The 18,939-nt window shown below is 42.6% G+C and overlaps 1 protein-coding gene across 1 annotated transcript in view; it reads right to left on the reverse strand.

The window, feature by feature from the left end:
- The window catches only part of LOC128877612 (uncharacterized protein DDB_G0283357-like), a 100,751-nt gene that overhangs the window by 63,636 nt on the left and 18,176 nt on the right, over positions 1 to 18,939 (reverse strand). Inside the window, exon 2 of the mRNA XM_054125062.1 lies at positions 2,619 to 2,726. The gene's annotated coding sequence lies outside the window, so the exon portion shown is untranslated. The remainder of the gene's footprint in view (positions 1 to 2,618; positions 2,727 to 18,939) is intronic.

An 18,939-nucleotide genomic window follows, 5' to 3' on the forward strand; every position in this document is an offset into this window, starting at 1 on the left:
GGGCCCCTCTATCAGTATTCTCCGGCTGAAACGCGAGGCGGAAAGCGTCGCGGCCGAGAAAAATGGAGCAACCGTGCCCTCGAGGAGAAGGAAAATTTTACGTCCGTTGCGAAACGTGGAAACCCGATGATTTATGGCGGTTCTGTTAATTATTTTCTTTTTATTACAGTTGTATCCGCCGTGCAGGAACACGCGTGCATCATTTATTACGCTCGTGGCTGCTGTTACGACACGGATTGCATATTGGTTTCTCATAGGCGCATCGATGGGAACAAAAATTCGAATCACTTTTTAGGTGTTTCATTTTTCAAGACGTCGAAGTCGTGAGTACTTTTTTAAATGGGTATATTTTTATTATTAGAGTTTAGTAAGGTGGAGCAAGATTCCAATGCCGAATTAACATTATTCTGTTGGCATGATTTTTAAAGATATCAAAGTCATCGATATTTCTTTTAAATCGATACATTTTTATTATTAGAATTTAGTAGGTATAATGAAGATCTAATTTTAATTCCTCTTACAATTTTTTTGGCGTCTTCCAGGATTAGTAACTTGAGTTTAGGCTGCTACTTCTGCGATATAGAAAAAGACTCCATCTTTCCCTTGCTTCCTTTTTCCTACCGATCTATATTTACTGAATCGTCTCACATTTGTTTAACTACCCTTCACTTTCAATTCTCTCAAATAATAGTCAACACGGCTCCGACCGTACGACCCGTTTTACTCCTTCAATCTTCCACTCAGAACACCTTCCCCTCGCCACCACCAGCCTTTCTAAACAAAATGCTCAACGACAGTCCCACAAAAACAATAGTCTTTCCTCCAGCTTGACATTTATCGCCGTCCGAGGCGCGCATAATTAAATCTGAAGCACAGCCCGTAACAAGAAGACGACGGATCCCGTGGAAGAAAATCTATTCGTGGGTCGTAAACCATGTTTATCGTCGCGATTGACGATTAATCGCCTCGTATTAACGATTTTCACCGGCCGTTGTCCGGCCGGCGGGCAACGATCGGCCGATTTAGCCCGGCCTATTGCTGAAACGCCGGTGCCACGCTTTTACGGCCGTTTTAATAATCGTTTACCTCCGCGAGCGAGGCAGTAATTAGCCACCGAGTATGTACGATGAGTAATCCGTGCTTTTTGCTCGTTGGATTTTTCGCTCGGCGTGGATTAGCATTTTAGATTCATTCCCGACGCTAGACTGTATCATTCTTTTCCAGCCGCGCGGTCCAGGCGCATCGGCGATGGCCAATAAATATTTATTAACGTTTAACTGCCGCCGATGAAAAATGTGTAACGCGGTATGCGACGAGGCGTTTCGAGCACGATGGTGGCGTGCTGGCGCGGAAACGATTGCTCAAAAGCGGCGATTGCGCTCGTTCGCGCGAAATTGCGCTACCGTGGCTCGGGAAGTTAGTGTTCGCTACGGATTTTATGTCCCTTGGATAATAATCGCTGGGATGCTTTCGTAATCGATGTTTGGGGGAATATCGCGCTGCGGGACAGAATTCGTTCGGGGAATGTTCGATAAGTTTCGGAGAACGACTGGCAACGGTTAAGGACAGCCAGCGCGTAACCACTGTTATGGTAACGCGTAACCACCCTTAGGGATGGAAGACATCCATCTATTTCTGATGTGTACGAGATTAAACTCGGGGTTTATTTCTTGAGGGATATTGTCACATACGAGTCAGTCTCATAAGTATTTTTGTATCCTCTATATTTATTGACGAAGTTTGTCTAAATTAAATGATAGATGTGATCTTTCCAAATCAATGCTGTATTATGAATATATACATTTATTCATGTAAATATGTACATTTATTTATTGAACAAATTTGTCTCAATTAAATGAATTTTTCATATACATATGTAAAACATGTATATATGTATCATCAAAAATTTATTTGGAAACATCGCATCTATTATTTAATTTAGCCAAACTTGTTCGATTCCACATTTTATTAAAATTTTTTCACCCGACCTATTTCACAATTACGTTTGACAGAGTCGCGTGACCGTGGAAACGTGGAATACACATGTTCGTGGAATACCTCGCGACTCAGATTTCTCGCAGTTGAATGCTTTTAGTATTTTCCCATATAGAGGATAAAATCGACTTTCCTCGAAAGATTCATCGAGGATGTTTGCCTTCGACGGTGATGAAATCTGTGGCGAAGCTTCGTTCAGCCCAAACAATGGAGGCCACCTTCGTTTGCATTAGAAGTTTGGCAACAAGGGGGAAAACTCTACGAGGTTTTTGATATCGGAGGATCTTTAATATTATTGAAATTAAATAACGAAGAAGGGTGCCCTCAGCGGCTGTAGCTGTGCTTGGTCACAGCTGCAGTACGGGTTTGGCGAACCCGAGGTACCCGAGCTACTTCGAAACTCATTGAAGGTCTGTTACTCTCGAGTCAATAAGAAATGTCGACTGCTACTGTCGATGGTTACTTTAGGGTAGCAATTAATTGGTTCAAGTTTTCTTTTTTCTTAAGGGTAGAATCCGTCTTGGACGCGTGACACTTTCAATTTTTTTGAGTGTTTCAGACTTTTGAGTAGGAACCAGAGAATATCAATTACGTGAACCGAAAGTAAATTAAATAGTAAATACCTTGAAGCACCATGAAATCGCGAGTTCTTCAGTTCATTTTGGCCAGGTGTTGGCGAACAGAATGCGGAGTTCCATTTAAGAAAACTGAGACGACCTCTGTTGCTCCGTCTGAAAGGAAAATTAGGGCCTTATATACATATTTATCCATTGATTTCTTCGTTAAATCTCCCCCACTACTACTCCACTCACAAATTATTTTCTCTATGTACACTGATTATTCTTTTCCTTCTCACATCTTACAAAATAATTTACCTTCTTTTATTTCGTTAAATCTTCCACACCACCTCCCTCGCCAAAACATTCTTTTCTCCACATAATTTACCATTCCGCTTTAAACGAAACACTTTGTACACTCCATTTCTCTATCGATTGATCATTACATCGATCATTCTTTTGCTTCTCTCATCTTACAAAATAATTTCTTCTCTACCCATTAATCATCCCTTTCCTCTCGCGTCGAACAGCTTGAAACTTCACCTTTGAACCGAGAGCGTTCGTTGTCTATAAATTCGCTGCTCGAGAAATTTTCTCTTTTACCCCCAGGGTGGGAGGAGATTGTCCAAAAAGTTTGGAAAGCAGCGATGCAAAACGAACCGGAGTATCAGCTCCGAACGGGAAACGAACGTTCGCGCTACCCGCGGGGTCGGGCCGTTTCAAAAATCGATTTATCGCCGGCAGGTACGTTGCACACGTGCAGCCGAACATCCGTATCTCTATCGTATATCACGATAACGTTATTAAGGGGCAATGATACGTGTCCCGTGCCACTTAACGATGGCGAAGAGGCCGAGTGTGTTGTCGAGAGCGCTTATATGAATTAGTGCGTCGAACGAAAGCGTTGCGCAATTAACGGGGGTGGCGTGTATGAATTATGCCGGGTTTCGTGCACGGCAGAAGGCGGTCAAGCGATAAATTGATTGCGTCAGATCGATAATCAAATTTGACAGTTATAACGGCAGGTTGTACGGCGTTGCTCAACGGTCGAACCTCGTTTCTGTTTCGCGAACTTGTATCTACCAGAGGTGGATGAAGAAAGATACTGATGCTGTATGGACGTGGAAAATGATTCCAAGCACCCCATTTCGAAGCTTCCATTCAACAAAGTTTGTACAAGATAGAAAATCAATAGTAGGAATAAAACATAGTGATAGATATTAGGTGGATACTTTGCTAATTTAGTTTCTAGAATTTCGCAGACGTGGTTAAGGATGGACACTGTAAATATTATTCAAAGCACTCCATTTTAAAGCTTCCATTCAACTTCTAGAATATGATGTGCAATTGAAAATAGTGTATTTAAGATTAGTCGTTTAACTGATTGCGATAGAAATAGATACAGATAAATGTCGATAGGTTTAGTGTCAACGAAACGGTAAAACAAAACATCCCTTCGTAAAAGTCTTGGATCGTTGATCGTGGCGACGCCGACGTTCCCCGTGAGAATAGTCAGCGCGGAAACTCGCGGAAAAGGAGCATAAGTATAGCCTGCGACGATTGGAAGTGGATTCTGGGTTAACTCCAAAATAGGAGCTGCAACGGCGACACGCGAGAAAGTTCCAACCGGGAACGTACACGCGGGGTATTCCGTACTTGCGAGACTTCTTCTTCGATTTACGATTTCAACGTACCGCTCCTGGGATTCCTCGAAGCCGATACTTTCCCTCGCGGCGCGTCGAAAACTGGACGCGCGACGCGGTTAATACATCGGCGCAAAAAACGCTCGGTTCGCCGTGAGGAAATTAAAGCTGGCGGATTCTTCCATCGCTTTTGCGCGCATTCGCGGAGGAAAAGCCGACGACCGGGCGTTGAAATATAGCGGCGAGCGCTTTTCACGGTTGTAAAAATTAGAGGGGAGGCGCGGTGCCGAGTCTTGGATCGTAAATATCGAACGAAAGGCAGAATTTACGGTGGTGTCACGGGTAGTTTAACTTTCGAGTGACAATTTTTATATCCGCTTCCGCGTGAGAGGGCGACTGTTAACGCTTTATCCACCGACCTGTTTAGAAACAGTTCGTAACTTGAAAAAGGAGTTTCTACATTAGAATATGCTCATCTAGACTGACGTTAAATCCTCTGCAGTTTTAGTAAGTTCGTCGAAAGCCAAACTTGTTTCTAAAAACTAAAATTAGTCGTTTTGACACGTTTAACCTCGCTTTTCTCAAAATTCTGTCGGTCTACCTTAATCTTTCAACTAAATTTGAACTCGGTATACAAGGATCAACGATATTCCCCGAAATTGTGATCAATTATTCAATTATCCAGGTAATATTCAGCCAGTTGACTAAAATTAGCCATCTTGGTACGTCCAACCTTATCTTTCCAACATTCTGATGCTCTACCTCAATCTTTCAACTAAATTTGAATTCAGCACACGAAAGTCTACAAAAATTCTCTTCGATTGCGATCAATCGTGATCAATTATTTAATCACTTTAACCTCACTTTTCCGAAAAATCCTAACACTCTGGCTCAATGTTTCATCTGAATTCGAATTCAGCACACGAAAATCTACAAAAATTCCCAAAAATTGTGTTCGATTATTTAATTATTCCGTTTCACAGCGACTAACGGCCTTCCTCTTGCGCGGTGCGCGACTCCGACCGTTGTCCCCAGACGTGATAACTGAATTAATCGCTATCTTAATCGATTATGTACACACAGCTACACACAGATCGCGCGATTAACTGGCTGAACTATCGACCAGTCTAAAGCGGTGTCGCGATAGTCGGTTAATAGTCGCGCGACGTGTTGCGATTCCGCTTCATTGGACAAGCGTATTTAACGCTTTTTGCCGCCGCTGTCGAAACGACGGGGTCGAAGGGCAACGTTATAAATAAAACGTTGGACCTCTCGCATTTCTGCGGGTAGGCAGCCAGAAGTTCTCGCTGGTAACCTCCAGACGATTTATTCTTGCATTTTTACATTGTCGTTCGGTTGCAAACTCTCGAATGAAGAGAAAAACGGAACGGGGAAATTCTTCTTGCAATGGAAACTTCGATTAACGACAGAGAGGTGAAGAATTCTTTTCGAACGGTGACGAATGTTTTGGTTTGTTGCGCCAGAGGTAAAAGAGATTCTTGATCTTTCGAAACGGTTCGTTTATTTTTATAAAATTAAATTGTCGAAGTCGACGCCTTGTAAGATTTATAATGTGATACACGTAAGTATATAGACACATCCTCGATTGAAATGAATATCTATTCATAGCTTCTCTATGAGACTTGATATTTTTTATTAATTAGTAAATACCGTTCGCCAAAATTCTGAGAGCTACTTTTGGAAAACTCTTCCCGTCGAAGTGACCGCATGGGTAGTTTCAACATCGACGAGCTCGTGGTTAACGTTTCGCCCGCGATTAGTCGAATATCGCACGCCTCGTTTGCAGACATGTCGATTCGAAACGAAATTCCATCCGCCGGGATGCAACCACGTTGGCACACTCGAGCGAACGACCGCCGCGGCTTGCCAAGGATAATTTTCTCCCCTGCCGTGATGGATGATGGATTTTACATTACTATAAAATCCTGTATTCAATGAACGCGTCCGGGATATGGCACACGGCCGTGGATGCAGCCTAATGACGTCGTCCTCTGCACCGCGTTCGCGGCGTCCCATTCGAGACGAGTCGCGCGAGAATCTGCAAGTAACGGCTTAATCGGTCTTGGCGTTCTAATACGCGCGATAGAATCGACGCAATTCTATGGACGCAGAAGGTGTTTCGCAATTTTCGTCTGGGGCATTTCGAATCCACGGAATGGAACTTTGAATCGTTTTTGTTTTGGCAAGTGACTTCCTTGCTCGATAGGACAGTTTGTTATTTCGTGGTCGCCATATTCTAAATATTTTCTCCATCATTTGCTGATAGTCACACCTGTTGTGGATGTTAACCTATTCATTGAAGAATTTTTAATGGATTTTGTTATTTGGTTTGAATTAAATGTATCGATACCAAAGCAATCTTCGTTTGTACATCGATTTTGAGGTACATACGTATACGATGTCTCGCTTTAATTCACTGCTGACTACGAGCTGTCTCTAGTTCAAATTTATTGCAATTAGTCAGCCTAAATGAACACATGCTGATGTAGAAAATTCTTTTTCGAACTGCAGACTGTTTCTAAATAGACCGCTAAATGAAATGTTGACATAGATATTATTTCCACTGGGAATCGTTACGCAATAATCCGCACCTAAAAATGAGTTTTAAGCATTTATCCGAAATTACCCGACTGTCCCCCACCTCCCCATCTTCCCCCTTAAGAGGAAAGAAAGTTACACGCGGTGCTCGCGGCGCAGTGCAAAAGCGCTCGTATGTTGCCCGTCGGAGACGCGTTGCCACATCCTGGATTTATCGGCCCGCTTGTCACAGCGAACTGTACAGTCGCACACGTTAATGGTGAAAAGCGATGCGACGCCATAAATATTAATGCTCGAGGACTCCTGGCGGGAGTCATTGTTGAACGTACACGGTGAAACGTATCAACTACCGAACGGAGGAAAGCAGATATCGCCTCTTGTTCTTAGGTGACCGAGGTTGTCCATCTTGGAGGAAGACAGTGCATCGTGTCTTTATTTACCACCTTTGTTCGTGGTTCGTTGTAAAATTGGTGTAGATGTTAATTATGTGCCTTTACGTTCGTATATTTATTACTCTAGTTCGAGAGGAAATTGAGAGGAAAGTTAAATTGCCAACTATCCAAGTTCTCAATTTGATTTTCTTAGAATGGAATGTATGTAACCCAAGTCTCAAGATCATTGCAATTTTTATCTGTATGTACGAAGTTCAGTAATGGAGAAATCTTGCTTTTTGTTTTTCTTCTATCAGGTTGCAAGTGAATTTTTGACAATTGCTAGGCGTAGAAATTAATTCCCTGTCTTCGCATTTCATTATTTACGACTATTGTCTAAATAAAAATATTTACGCGTCATTTTGTTGGATTAAAGTACCAACCTTCGTAGCAATGAAACATATAGATTGCTTCGACGTTTGATTCTACAACAATGTCTCTTCCCTTGGAATTTGTGACTGAGGAATGATTCATAATTCCCAAACTTCCCTCGTAACTCATAAGAACGAAGAAAATTTTCGTTCGTACGGATATTTCGCGCGCGGCATTCAATAAAATGGAGCCGAGTTGCCCCAGAGGCGCAACGAGACGATCACAGAGCGCGCGAGGATGCATCGAGTTGCACGCGCACCGCTGCACCGGATTTCGCTGCGGCTTGGAACACTGGGTCAGTATATCCAGTCTCCCGCTTCATCTTCCATTCCTGTAATAGTCGAGACTGGTCCAGTCCGGTCCGTTGCAACGCCGTAGGCTCCCGCAGCGTGCATAGACCGTTGTACTGTTGCACCTCGACGTGTAGCAGCGTCGTGGAAAGTTTTTACGATGAACGATCACCGTCGCATTAACAACTCCTTCATCCGACTCTGGCTACCTCGTTCTCGCCGCGGTCTCTCGTTTTTACTCGGTTTTTCCGATTCTGAACTGTAGCCGTGGTGTCCTTTGCCATTCGAAAGTGCTACGAGCATTATTTGGGAAGTCTGGATCAGGTTTGACGAAGTTGAATGGTGAAAAGTGGTCGATTTTGGGGTTGTTCGGGTACTTGCAGTGTGCGGTCGCTAGACTTCGGGGTGTTTGTGCATTTATGTGGAGTAAAAGAGTGGAAGAGTGGAAAAAAGAGTGTGTAAATGCACAAATATGTGAGATTTTAAAAAATGGCATGGCAATGGCTACCCAAAATTGACTTAGTAGTTGGTTCACTAAAATAAACCTCTTAGCATTTTTAACCTGACTTTTTTATTATATTCGACGCTCTATCTTAATCTTTCGATCAGATTCGAATCAAGTGCACGAGAATCTACAAGAATTCCCAAAAATTCTGATCAATTACGTAAATATCACTCTTCCCAAACTTGACCACTCAACATCCTCCTTTTGTCTATGAAAACAGAATAAATTACTTATTTCCTCTAGGACTGCAGCGTCTATTGTATTATCGCCGATCGATTAGGTAGATACTACGTTGAGACCTGAGAATCATAGCGATGCCGAGAGGATAAATTTTTATTAAAATTCTTTGGTTGCCCCCCGTTTTAAACTTCTACTCCACGGTTCTCTATTCTTTCTATTTTCGTATTTCGCTATTCATTACTTTTGTGACTAAGCATGATTCGATGCTCGTTTATTCGGAGACCGTGTTACTCGAATTAACTTAGGCGTGGCAGTTAAGTGGATAATGACGAAGTTGGTAGAACTAAAAAACCGGATATATGAATATTGTATGGGTACGAATAGTGCTGAATAACGAAGTCGCGTTCGTAAAGTAAATTTGTCTATCTTGAAGGATACCACACGTATCCTTCTCCGTAAGGATTCCTACTGCAACGTAAAAATTATAAAAAATTCCACAAATCAAAAATTGATAATTCTACAGATTGTACAAGTTGTAGAAAATCAAGTTCAATTTCAAAAGTCAAAGTTCCGAGGACGTTGCAGCGTCGTGGCACCTTAGATATGAACGTACCATCAGAATTCGACAAGCCCCGTTCGCAACACCCGGTTGCACCCCCTCGAGGCTCGATTGTGACGCCATTGCATCGTGGAAGAAACGAGCAGGCGCTGTTCAGCAGAAATTTCTCTCTGACGTTTGCAAACTTGTCCTCGGCTGTGCTATGCGCCGGCTCTAAGATCGCTCCTGCAATCGCGGCTCTCTTGGTGCATAGCCAAGGCGACCTGCCTATATATAGGTTGGCGCGTTTCCGTGCCAACACGTTTGTCACTTGAAAAACTCGTGTCTGAGTGATATGTATATAAATATATATATATATATATATGTATATATAAAAAAAAAAAAAGAAACAGGCGCAAAAAGCGCGTCGGACCGCTTTAGGTAGCCGCCATTGGATAATTGGGACAAACCTGTCTAACGAGGGCTTTAAAACGCGCTAATGACTTCGCGCAGCGTCCATCGACGATAGAAGAAATCGAATTTATCGCTACCACGATGCCTGCTTGAGGACGTTCACTAATACTTTAAATAAAAAAATTCGAGCATTGAAACGGGACCATGTAAAAATGTATCGCTGCAAGGTTGATCGGAAAGACGTAAAGGTGGTTAATAAAGGCGAAAACGGTATGTTAATGTGAATATTTTCGAGGAATTTTGTAGGCTCTGGGTGGGATAGCAATATTTGGTCGAGGTGGAGGTATATCTTTGAAAGAATATTTTCAGGGGTGATGTTTTTTCAGGATTCAAGAATCGCGAAGTTAGGTTAAGGTGTAATCCTCAGTTCGAAGAGATTTAAAGAAATTTTTATTTTTATTTTCTCAGTTTTCTTTGGAATATTTCAAATTAAGTTTGAGTTCTTTGCAATCATTGGTCGTCACATTTAATTTAGAAGTAATCTTGGAACGTTTCCAATAGGATCTAGTCGAAGCTGTAATGGATGATTGATATTTCACTTTCCTCATTTTTGTTGAAGGATTCAACTCAAGTTGTCGTTATTTGTCACATTTATTTCAGAAGTAATCACGAACCATTTCCAATGGGATTTAATCTAACTTAATGGAACAACGACTGCTACCTCTTCGTGCTTCAAGCAATGTTAGCTCTACAGACTTTAGCAGCACTTCTCTCGTAAATTGCATTCATCGAATTTGGTTTTCGCTATCGTCAAAAAAAAAAAAAAAAAAACACAATACTTACACAATAATTCCAAAGCAGTACTAGCATCTTTAATGATTTTCTTCGATTAGGTTCGCGAGATGCATTCCTCGTGTACGCATCATCTGTTCGCCTGTCTGTTCCACTGACCGAGTCACCCGTCTATCCGGATACACGGGCGTCAGTTGGGAAACCAACGTCTGTAATATTCAATGACAGCAAACACGTCGTCATCGGGCTCTAATGCAAGCGGCGTGTTGCCCTCTCCGTTACTGTATCGCAGCGTCGTGATAAGTCAGTAAAAAGTGAAAGCTACCGAGCAAGATAGTAGTACCGTACGAAGAAAGTAAAGCATGCCACTGCCGATGTGTTTCTAAGATTCAACTGGCAAGAGTGTGCGGGAATAGAAATAATTAGCTCCGAGAGAATGTTTCCGTGACGATTCCTTAAACTGCTCAGTCGATTCGATAGGAAAGCTTTTGTTGAAGGAATGAACTAGCAGACTAGGTAGTAGACCTAGCCTTTTGCAATCGAGGCCTTATTTCTAGTATCTACCCATGCTAAGCTATCGAGATTTGAGAATCACCTTTACCTCACCGACAGTCATTTCATTGACACCTCGAGTACCAAAGAAATTAAACCTAAAGAAACATTATTGCCGATAGATTTGCTGGTGACTGAGAGTCGCCTTTCGAGTGCAAAGGGTTAAGAGGAGTTAAATTTTTACAGAGCGATAATGCCTAAACTATCATGGATACAAAAAAGAATCTTACCATGTATCGATACACTAAATTACAAAACAATTCGTAACTGCAACGTTAAGAAACAGGATTGAATAAAGTACACGGTCGAATGATATCCGCATGTTAATTCAAGAAGCTTCCTCTGACTACACGTAAGCAAATCGATACGGTATGTCTCGCAACAAAAATTATGAAACAGATCCTTGGAACCTCCACTCGTAACAGCAACATCAAAAAACAAGAACAACGTACAGAGTCCGAAGGAAAATTGCAAATGAAACGTTACGTTAACGCCGGAGGTCCTTGATGGGTTTATCGTAAAATAGATCGAAATAACGACGAAGTGAGAAGTTTTCCCGTTAGTTGAAGAAACACCCGAGGTATTTAGACGCGAAATCTGGAGAAACGTCCTCCAGAGATTCGCCGTTTCAGCTCGGGAGTCACGGATGAAACGGAACCTTCGCCGCGTCCAAGATTCCATCGACCTCGGGATAATTGATATTCATCGCGGCGTCGCCGAGGTCAGGCTGAAAACTCGGGAAAAGGATCGTAGAGACGGCGAACAAAGCGTTGCACGCGACATATGGGCGCTGCATTATTTGTTCTAAATATGGTGCAAGGAACGACGTTGATTTAAGCGGTTCGCTAACTGGCTCGCGGCTCTCCCGCGCCAAGAGGGCCTCGGTTCGCCATTGCCCGTTTCGTGGTTGCGCAACCGAACGGAAAACAGCCCACGCGAGGCGCGGGATAGCCTGTAAACGGAGTCACGTATCTCATTATCATTGCATTATTTAGTTTCAATTCAATTTCGATTCCACGAAATACGGGACCCGTTATCTTTACGGCTGCCGCGAGGCGCGCTGGGTCGGTGGTAGAAACTTGCTGGCGGTCGATTCTCGGACATCATTCTGGCTCCTGGATCGTCGGTGCACGGTTGAACAATTTGCGTTCTTAAGAACAAAGCGTTACACGTATAAATATTCGTTGGTTAAATGTTTCGTACTAATTATTTTGCAGAGTCGAGTGTAACAGTTGACCAAATTCTCAAAATTTATATTTAGCGAGTCGTGAATTTATTCCGCATTGTCTGCGTTAGTTTAATATAAAAAAAAAGAGACGTCACGTATTATTTGCAACATTTAATTCGTGTATGCTTTTACACAAAAATTGTGTCATTTAGATTCAACAACATTTGCGAGCTGTAAAGCACACGCTAAATTAGCATCGTTTGGCTGAAGCCGTACACGCTTCCCGCGTCTTTTGTTTGACCACTGGACGTGGCAAAAAAAATAGATATTTTCAAAATTTTCAAGAGCGTGTTGTATGGAGAAAGGAGTACGTTACAAAATAATTAATATAATTATTTCTCCAACTCCTTTCCTCGATCAATAGTCAATGTCAATATCGAAACACTGAGTCAAGTGACACGCGTAGCATAACCGTCAGTTGCGGTACATTTAGGTTCCAAGAAGTTTATACCGCGCATGGCCACTTAATCGACGATCTAAACGCTTTAAATTGAATCTTTTCGAAGGATAATCCCAACATACGGCTCAACTTTTCAATTCGGCAATCGTGAAAGTAGGTAATATGGAAATACATATGTTGATTTTGCTCGACAATCCTGTCACTATTTTGTAGCTTCCTTTTTTTAACGCTCGACTCATGCTGGTCAAATTTACGGGCGAGTGTTTTATTGGGTCCTCGGAATGCCGAATGCTAGACACGCGCACGGTTCGATATAAAATATCGTGTTACACGAAATTCCGTTATGCCGCGACGTTTATCAGCATTTTGGGTGGTATCTTACGATACACGGCGGCGTTCAATGATCTCTCACGATGTGGGCAAAACGCGATATTAAAATTCCAAGCGAATCGCGCAATAGCGAACAGAGATACGGTAGAATCTTTGTAACTCGTCGAGTAACAGCTTCTTATCGGTTCTACGGTGAACGATTCGAGAAAAATCACGGAAACGCGTCGAGGTAGATTAGACGGAGTGAGCAAAGGTGCGCAAATGTAGGAATATAGTATTCCGACACCTGGTGGGACTTCATGTGCAGTTATAAGCCGCTGCACATAGTAGAATGCAATAATTCGTTGCTATTATTTTCAATTCTGTTGCTATTTGTCAGATTCTTTGTCGGGTAAGACGCGGGTATAATTCAAAGAGAGAAAGATAAATACAGTTGGCAATTTTCAGCAGGCGAATACGAGAAAAGTCTTTATCTTTATTTCCATTATTACTTCTATTTCTATTTTAATCTTTATGTTACTTTTATACTCTTGCAAGGATTTGTAAGTTTTCAAAGATCCATCTTTCTTTTTAGAATTCTTCTAAATCTTAAAATAAAATAAAATAATATGAAATTATATTCATTTTTACCTTGTCACCAATTTCTAATCCTTTTCTCACATTCAGTTCCTCCGATTGTTGTATACCCTCCATCTCTCTGTAAATTACGCCCACGTTCTAAACCGACCAGGAATCCCCTTTCAACCTTTGCCGCGAGCTCGAAAAGGATAAGAACAGCTGTATTAAGCAGAAGCCCGATCCCAGCCGAGATCTCGTTGCTCTAAAAACCCGACCTAACGATTCCTCGACTCGGGGCGCCGTATACGGAGCATGAACGCCGCTTATTGAGAGATCCATTATCTATCGAACGTGCCGTTTCGAGGTTGCATAACGTAACGGATGCACCCACGCAGCGTGGCACTCGGAGATCCTCGACGTGGATAATACCGTCAAGTCCTGGACGAACGGGACCACCTGATATCGGAACGGTGTTTCGCGCGCGGTGCCCAGCCGTCAATCGAGTCGTTCATTATGAAAGTGGCACACGAGTGGCCATCTTCCTTTATTTTGGGAGGATACAAAAGGTTCTCGTCTCGATCGGCGATAAAGGTAAATAGGTTGATCAGTTCGACTTCAGAGAAGCTCACCTTTAACATTGCTCCACACTCGAGGCTGTAATCCGGTATTAAATTTGAAACTTAGGGCATTCAAGGGTTAATAAGTATTGCTAGAGGAAACACTTCAAAAGAAACTTATTTTCACTTGGAAAATAGCCGACAAGGAAAATTGGGGCGTCGATATGCCTCCAGGAGTGAAAACACGAGAGATTGAGAATCGACCCGAGCTGCAACAAGCTATTAGGCGGTATCTCGTAGACAAGTTTCTGCCTTAGGGTTCCCCGTGAACTCTTCAGATTTCCTGGTCAAACCACTGTTATTCAGAATTTTATCGAAAATTGCGCCTTTCGATTTCAGCCCTCCGCGTGAGAAATAGCATGCATTACGGCGTTACACGGTGAATTATTTTATGGTACTCAACGAGCATTGTGCCCCGATCGCCATAAATCTACCGTCGAGTAACCTTACGTGGAAAAGTTCTTCTTGGAACAGTTTATTTTTGAAATTGTAAGGGAGAAATTGAAATTTTACTTTCAATGATTGCGAAAGGTCCAAAAATGGCTACTAAAAAGCATTCTAGCAATAGCGTGCGCATTATTCTAGATTCCTCTGTGCCCTGTTTCCTCGAAGGAAACAGATTTCGAAACAATGCTTTTCGGTAGGCTCGAGGGAATATTTTTGTCATTACAACGCGCAGGTAAGCGTGTTCCCCCAATCCTACCGCACGCTGTATCATCATAGAGCAGACCTCCAGGGCCCATATTTGGGGCCAGTGAACCCTCCCGATATTAATGACCTCCGTGGTCCCTTCAGGAAACCTGTATTGTGTCCAACGGGGACCAGTGCCCAAAAAGACCACGAGAGTTCCTCGTCGGGAATGAAAAAGGAAATAATAGGAACCTATAGCGTTGTGTAACAGTGTAACACTCCCCGGAGGAACTGTTACTGCGAATATGTTCGCCGTCGCGGCGCAGACGAAGATGAAACGTATAAATAAGAAATGAAAGGCCAAGTCAAGTTCTTAGTTTGGATTATTAGCAGCATTTCAGGTTGGGATAAACGTTGTGGGACCTTTTATAGATCGTATAACTTAGGACTTTAAGGAATATCAATTTTTTCAGTATCAGTTATACAGTTTGGTATAATAGGAATAGGAATTTAGATAAATTTTTAATGTACTAGGAGTTACGAGACTATGCATTAATGTTTAAATAATGTTAAATTTGTAGAATTACGCATCGTTACCGCATTTTTATATTTGATACAATAAACGAACTATAATAATATTACACGTATCTTAAAGGGAACTAATATCTACTTAAAAATACAATAATATTGAAACCAGATTCAAATAAAATGTAAATCTATTAACAGTCACGAGACTATTCGTAAAAGTTCAAAATATGCTAAACATGTATAATTAGTACCGTATTTCACGGACTATAAACACTTTTTTCTTCGAAAAATTGTCTCCAGAATTCAGGTGGCAATCTAATAATAAAAATATTATTTTTTTTTTATAACTGTTTGCTGAAAAATAATATTCCCGACGATTTAATACCGACGTGATCGTCGAACATAAAATGATAGCAGTTCTAGATCTATCGGAGAGTCGTGGCTCGCCTACCGGACACCGAGCGCGACGATATTCCCGAGCGATATTCGACCGGCAGGATTCCGTAATAATCTCTATGGGGTAAAAAAGGGGAGTCCCGGTACCGGCAACTGCAAATGGCGGTCATTACCGCCGAACAACGCGCGATCCGTGCCCGTTTTCCCTTTCATTTCTCTCCTTTCGACCGCGTGTCGACCACCGCTGCTTCGATCTGATCCGACTTTTATCGCTCCTCGTCCTTCGATCGACCCTCTCGAAATAAAAAAGAAACGACAGAATTTCGAGTAATAAATTCAAATCTCCGAGCCTTCGAATTTTATTCTCCTGCTACTCGATCCATCGAAGCGTTCGACTATTCCAGCGCCAAGGAATTCGAGTGTAATAGTCCCAGTCCTCCTCTTCAGGCCAGCCCACGCTGCGGCTGTTGGCCTCCGAGATCTATTCTTTGGCGTGTTTCATTGGCTACGTTGGCAATAATGCACGGTTGCACGAGGAGAGACGGGTTATCTAACCCGTCGGGCCATTAGGCGCGTAACTCCTCCCGCGAGCGGAATCGCGCGTCTCACCACGCCTGTCCACGCGCGAAACGCTGGGCTCCACTTAGCCTCGGCAAATTATCATCACTCTCCATTATAGATTCTAACGAGGCGGTTAATGGCGCGGCCGATAACATCGCCGTGGCTCGATCGCAATGTCCATCGCGTTAACCCCTTCGGTACCGATTTATGTCTCATCCCTCCGTATCCAGCCTGGGTTGGGTTCAAGATAAGGGCTGGTGTCGTATTAAACTCTAGCGATTGGAAGTAACGCGAGAGAGAATTTATTCTACCGGACAGAATATTATGTCGAGTACTATATAACGACAGGATAAATCTTCATAAAGCATCCAATAAAGCTGTTATTAGGCAACCTGATACTTGTTTGTTTACACTGAGAAATTATGATAAATACCTGTGCTGAGAAATTCCCTAGAAAGTCGTGGATTTATCCGTACTAAATAATCGTGACTCACCTGAAACAACAAAGAAAAACGGGGTCAACAACAGACAACATGCTCGCACAAAATTTGAAACACGTCATCCACGTTCCACGATTCCAACGAGAACACACTTTCGTAATTCGTTCATTTCCGCCATAAGGAAGAAAAGTGAATATCCCGAGATCACGAGGTGAATGATAATAAAAGAAAAAAAAAACCAGCAGAATCGCAGCTCCGCTAACGAGATATCGACCGTGGCTTTTCAACGCTCGGATGATTTCTAATAAGCGACTCTATCGCGGAGAAATGTTTATCGATGCGGGATAGACGACGAAACTCACGCGTAGCGGTGAACGGGTTACGCGAGGATGCGGATATCGAGGCTGCAGATCATCGAGAAAGAAAAGTGAACCCTGATAGAAACGACTTTTTACGATGAACGGCGTTGCGCAAGTCCGCGAGAGTTTTGTGTGAATTTTGCGCCACGGCGCGGCAGTGTCTCGCTGCGAGCGCAAGGTGTTTCGAAGAAGAAGGATATCGGGATCGCGGTTTAATGCGGCACTTACGTCCGGCTACCAGATGGACTGAGAACTAGTGAAAGTCGCTTATAAACTTTTCAGTATTTGAGGACACAGACGCGAGAGCAAACTTTACCTCCGGAGGAGCCGTAACGAGCTTGTTATTTTTATATCCGAAAGCGATTTACACGCTGCGTGCCTGCACGCGTCTTTAGAAACTCGATATCTCGGTTCGACGAACGCGACTCGGAACGTGCAAAAATTATTGCGAGAATCGTGTGGTGGCGTGGTAAAATTCGGGACTCTTAGGAGACTGTCGCGAACTGATATTTTCGTGCAATTCGTGGATTCATTTAATCAAGGATGAGTACTTTATGAGATTAACCTCTTCAGGGGCGAATTTTATAGCGAATTTTGTTAGTGGTTATGTATAATAGAATAAATTTACGCTAGGGCAAATTTGTTAAAAGTTTTTTAATTTCAGATGGAAACTATCACGAGTTCTCCACACCACCGCGAGGATACTTTTTTTCTGAAAGACCTCCGAAAACCAGGTCTTACTTTTCAATATTCTTCCATGAAAAATGTATGAAATATTGTTCAAATGCTACTCGTACGAATAATACAAGTTCAAATAATATAATTCGTTTCGTTCGTCCAGAAAAATTGATAGAAAATGTGTTCTTTCTGGCCCTCGATACCCACGTAACCCCTCAACGAGCAATCTCATAAGTTTCCCGCTGCTTTTTAAAGTCTGCTAGCCGTCTGCCTTTCTCGACCTTTAAAATCACCTTTTGAAACTACCGAAAACACCGGAGATCCGTCCGTCGCGTGGGAAAGACGTCCGAAGTCGGTGTCTCTCGGTTGTTTTCGCGCGTCGTGCGCGCTATCTGCGAAGAAACGAGGCAGAAGAAGGAAAGGCTGCGTAATACGCGTGGCTCGAGGAATAGAAAACGGCCGGAAGTTGGCCGATACCAGCCAAAACAAAGGGAAACCACCAAACGAGACGTAGATACGCATCTCCAAGCGTGGGATCGGCGAACACTACCATCGTTTCAAGCTACCGACGCCCTATACACGTTCCCGTCGCCTCCACGGTTCCATCGTCGATGTCTTCGACGTCGGTTCTAACCAGGAAATATCTGGGACGAGGCGGCAGGAACACGGTAACGACGTCCGAGGCCTTTGTGGCCCCGTAATTTACCGAGACGCCGCTCGACCACGACGAAAAAGAATTTTGTTCTAATTAGAGAACCGCTTTCTGCACCGTAGAGAAAAAAAAAGAAAGAAAGAAGGGAACACGTTTCAACGCGACGATGCCATTTTTAACGGTCGCCGCGAACTACGAAATTGTTGCCATGACCGTTGAAGAGAAGACTAGGCCGCGTGAAAAATTTATCTCGCGATCGGAGAGACAATTAACGCTGTTCGTCTTGGGAGGAAACGTCTCTGTGACCCGTCTTCGGTATAGTTCTTGGAGAGTTCCTCGAAATAGTGGAATCTACGGAGTTGTATCAACCCCTTGACCTGCACGTTATTTTTATTTTTAGTTCCAACGAATATTAATACAAGTCTCTGTAGTCTTTGATGAGCCTCCTTTCCGTAAACCAGAATCGAAAAAGGGTAAATTAGCAAAATTTTTAATTCCAACGAATATTAATACAAGTCTCTGCAGTTTTTAGTACGCTTCCTTTCCATAAACCAGAATCGAAAAAGGGTAAATTAGTCAAATTCTTAATTCCAACGAATATTAATACAAGCCTCTGCAGTTTTTGATGAGCCTCCTTTCCATAAACCAGAATTGAAAAAGGGTAAATTAGCCAAATTTTTAATTCCACCGAATATTAATACAAGCCTCTGCAGTTTTTAGTAAGCTTCCTTTCC

Source organism: Hylaeus volcanicus, chromosome 5 (genome assembly GCF_026283585.1).
Source record: "Hylaeus volcanicus isolate JK05 chromosome 5, UHH_iyHylVolc1.0_haploid, whole genome shotgun sequence".
NCBI classification, from domain to species: Eukaryota; Metazoa; Arthropoda; class Insecta; order Hymenoptera; family Colletidae; genus Hylaeus; species Hylaeus volcanicus.